General features: G+C 32.5%; 1 non-coding gene across 1 annotated transcript; it reads right to left on the reverse strand.

Annotated features, from left to right (window-relative positions):
* Window positions 1-4,092: 4,092 nt before the first annotated feature.
* Window positions 4,093-4,255, reverse strand: LOC120612683 (U1 spliceosomal RNA). Its single transcript, XR_005655506.1, has one exon. It is a non-coding gene; the product is annotated as a U1 spliceosomal RNA (small nuclear RNA).
* Window positions 4,256-4,529: the final 274 nt, after the last annotated feature.

Below are 4,529 nucleotides of genomic sequence, written 5' to 3' on the forward strand. Positions count from 1 at the left end.
AATGCAACTATCCTATTTTTCCTTAACATTTTGCCCACAAACAATTTTAACATTCATGCTATAGGCAATGTCCATCGTGGTGGTCTAAAGGTTATTTTCTATTTTCCTCATTTCTTTGATGTTATTTTAAAATCTTCTGTAAGAAAGGTTTAGTTTTTCTCCATTTATTTATTTATTCAAATATTTATTTATGTCAGTCTGATAAAATAAAATAGATTTGGAAGAATTATATTAACTTGATTTTCAGACTTACTATAAAAGCTACACTTATCCAGACAGTATAACATTGATAAAGAGACAAACATTTAGATGAATGGAACAGGAAAAAAAATAAACCTCAGCCTAAATCTCACAACCTATAGAAAAATTCACTTAAATGGATCATGTATCTAAATGTAACACATAAAACTATAAAATTTCTAGAAGAAAATATATGGTAAAACTTATGTGGCCTAGTGGTAGATGAAGAAGTCTTAAATATGACACAAAGCATGATCCATAAAAGAAAAGTATAAATTAGACTTAACATTTAAAAAGAAATTGCTCTGTGACAGACACTTTAAGAAAATGAAGGTAAGCTACAGATTAGGTGAAATTATTTGCAAATTATATATCCAACAAATTAAATGTATTCAGAATATGTGAAGAACTCTCAAACTTCAACAGTCAGAAAACAAACTATACGTTTGAATAAACTATTCATTGGAACACTTGAGCAAATACATGAAAAGAGATACAATGATGGCAGAAAGCATATCAAAGTATGTTCAACTTCATTAGTCATTAGAGAAAAGCAAACTACAATAATAAAATACTATTACATAGCTATTAGAATGACTAAATTTTAAAATACTGACTCGGCTGGCAAGCATTCAGATAAAATGGAGATCATATATTCCTGGTGGGAATGCAAAATGGTATAGCCACTCTGAAAACATTTTGGCAGTTTCTTATAAGCACCACTTGCCATATGACTCAGCAATCCTGCTCCTGTATATAAAGCCTAGAGAATTGAAAACCAATGTTTACACAAATATTTGTACAAAAATGTTTAGAGCAGTTCTATTTATATTTGAAAACACAAAGCAAAATACAACTGAAAATTACCCAATGTCCTTCAGTGGGTGAATGGTTAAACAAACTGTACATATCCAAACAATGAGATACTAATCAGCAACACAAAAGAACAAACTAGTGATACAGTAGTTCCCCTTATCTGTAGGAGATATGTTTCAAGACCCCCAGTGGATGCCTGACACTACAGACAATATCAAATCCTATATATTATGTTTTTTTCCTATTCATACATACTTATGACAAAGTTTAATTTATAAATTAGGCACAGTAAGAGATTGACAACTAATAATAAAAAATTATAACAATATACTGTAAAGTTATATAAATGTGGTTTGTCTCCGTTCTCTCAAAATATCCTATTGTAAGATACTCACCCTTCTTTGTGCGGTGATGTGAGATGATAAAATGCCAAACCTATTCCTGAATCCGTGTAACCATCCCTTTCTCACAGTAAGTGGCTTGGTGTCATTTCTTTCAGGGAACCCCTTGCGAAGTCTTTGTATAGGCTCAATGCTTTCTGGTGCAACATGTTGCTGTCAGTAGGAACACATTTTCTGTTCATGCCTTCTACACAAATTTAATGCCTTTTCTATCATAACTAAGTACTTATCATGCACTGTGGCAGTAGCTTTGGCAGTTTGAGATGCAACAGCAAAACTAGCACACATTTATTTTCTTTCTTCATAATTTCATGGATAGAAGAGTTGTTCTTACCATAGATCTTAGCAATTTCAGCATACATTTTTTTTTCCTTTCCTTAAATTGAGAACTGTCACCTTTTCACTTAAGGAAGCACTCAGTGGTTTCTCTTTGGCTTATTTGAGTTGCCAGCATTTCTACTCTTGCACTTTGTGGCTGTTATTAAGTAAAATAATGGTTACTTGAACACAAGCGCTGTGGTACTGAGACGGTTGGTCTGATAACCTAGATGACAACTACTATGTGACTTAACAGTCAAGAAATATATACAGCGTGGGTACAGTAGACAGAGGGATGATTCATATTCCATGTGAGGTGGCATGGGATAGTGCCAGATATTATCATGCAATTTAAAACTTATGAATTGTTTATTTCTGGAATTTTCTACTTAATATTTTTGAAGCTTGTTTGCGAATAAGGGAGGACTATTGTGTGTGCAATAACTGAGGTGACCCTCAAAGGTATTAGGCTGAGTGAAAAAGCCAGTTTCAGAAAGTTACATACTGTTTGATTCAATATATATTACATTTAAAAAAAACCCAAATTATAATTTAAAGAATACATCAGTGGTTGCCAAATGTAGGGTCAAAGAAGTGACTGTGAAAGGATAGCACAAGTGAGTGCTGTGTTGTGATGAAACTTTTCTATATCTTCATTGAGGTGATGGTGGTTACACAAATCTGTATATGTGTTAAAATTTATGAAACTGTCAAGAGAAAAAAGTCATTAGTATTGCATGAAAATTCTAAGTGTAGAAAAATAAAAAAATAAAATCAAAACAGATAAGGATAATATTCTTACTCTTTGCTAAAACCCAATATTATTGTTATGTATTTATTTTTGTTCAAATTCTTTTAGCTGTGACTATTGGAACCTCTTTCAGAGCTCCTGTGTAAATGTGGTTTTAATTGGCATTGTTTTGTAAAGATTTCATCAATGAGAATCTAACCTTAACTGAAATATCAAGAAAGGGCAATTAATTGTTTATTGGAAAATGATTAAATTCTTCTGCTTTTTCTATTCTGTTAGAAAAAACATCTGATTGGTCCAGATTAGTTTCTAATAGATTACTTCCTATGATAGACATTCTGGCAATTTTGTGAACTTGTGCTTTGTAATAATTAATTGATATTTTTTATTTCAAGATGACATATATTGATTTGTAAAATTTTCTTTTTTAGCCTCACAGGACTCTTTCTTTTACTGAGTTTTCTCCAACTAATGCACTGAGTAGGTGAATACTTATCTGAGATCCAAAGAAATATACCACGGACAGTTACAACATTATTTGATTTAATTATTGAAAGTAGACAATATCTTTGTGCTTTCTACCAGGAGTTGATATCAATATTTTAAAATATAGTCATAATTAATGTCTATATAATTATTTGGTTAGCATTAATTTTGGTAATTAAATCATTATTTCCTTTACTTAGAAGGTAGAATACTAAATGACATACCTACTAAACAGTTATGCTACAAAGTAATATTTAGAACTAAAACATTTAACATAATTTGACAGAAAATTATTTGATACAATATTTAAAAAGAATAATAAAACTTCTATATGCTCTTTGGACAGTATCCTCTTAGAAATAGTGTAAACAATTCTAGGTATAATCAAAATGCATTTTGGACTTGCAAATAGATTTCTGTTGTACTTTTTAAAAAAATATGTTAATCCTCATTTAAAACCTATCATTCTTCATAAGAAGAAAAAAGGAAAAACATTTATGGGTTTATGTGAAGGAGTGTGTGTGTGAAAATGCTGGCCCACTTTAAAGTAGACTTGTATAGCCTAGATGTCGTATATCTTTTGGACATTTAGAAGGATTATTATTTGTGGGAGATGAACATGATATGGTTGCTAACAGGGTATGGACAAAACAGACACACAAACAGAGAAATTGTTTAATTGATGTTGATATTAACAACAGGTTGACTCCAGTGCAGACAGAAAATTGCAGGGGCAGAGGCTCCACTTTTTATACAATTATGAATGTGTTTAATATCGTGATGCTTTGATTATCCATTGTAAGTGATGGTAGTAACAGCTCTAACAAGTCAAAATAATATCAACATTACCTGAGTCATTTCTTACCCTTCTCTCCTCCCTAGTATTACCTTCTTGATTCAGAGAGGCATGGTTTACTGCTGTGTCTAAATTGTTTATTTCTCCTAGTGATTTGGTATGAGTATACACTTACAATACCAAATTATTGGTTTCTTTTCAACCCAATCTTCCCAACTTTGAAATAAAGCCCAAGAAATGTTTGTCTGTACTTGGCTCAAGGAAACACCTCTTTTTTTTTTTTTTCAGAGAAAGTGCAAATACAATCCTCAACTACCACAAATTATTCAGTTGATTTTCCCACATTTGGGGAAACTGCAAGGATCAACACACCCAGAATGCAATGGTAGAGCCTCTCCCTGAGAAAACCACCTTTGTGATTCTGATATCTCCCTGCCAGGTAGGTATTCAGGGCAAAGCTTTTAACTTGGCATAGCTCTTATTAGAGATCTTAAAGTCTTGGGGTAGTTTTGTTTGGGGCTGTGATAAATGAGAGAAGACTGGAAGTAGCTTAGGGACCAAGACATAAATGTTGTTTCCTAGAAATCTCAGTACTGTCGCAGAGTGAAGACGTTCCAGAGCAGCTGCAGCCTGGACTGTCCAAGGGTGATCCCTCTGGAGTAGTCTCACTTCGAGTGCTCCATTTTCTTCAGAGGAAATGACTCCATTTATAACTTTTCAC

Source organism: Pteropus medius, unplaced genomic scaffold, assembly GCF_902729225.1.
Source record: "Pteropus medius unplaced genomic scaffold, Ma_sr-lr_union100, whole genome shotgun sequence".
Taxonomy (NCBI): Eukaryota; Metazoa; Chordata; class Mammalia; order Chiroptera; family Pteropodidae; genus Pteropus; species Pteropus medius.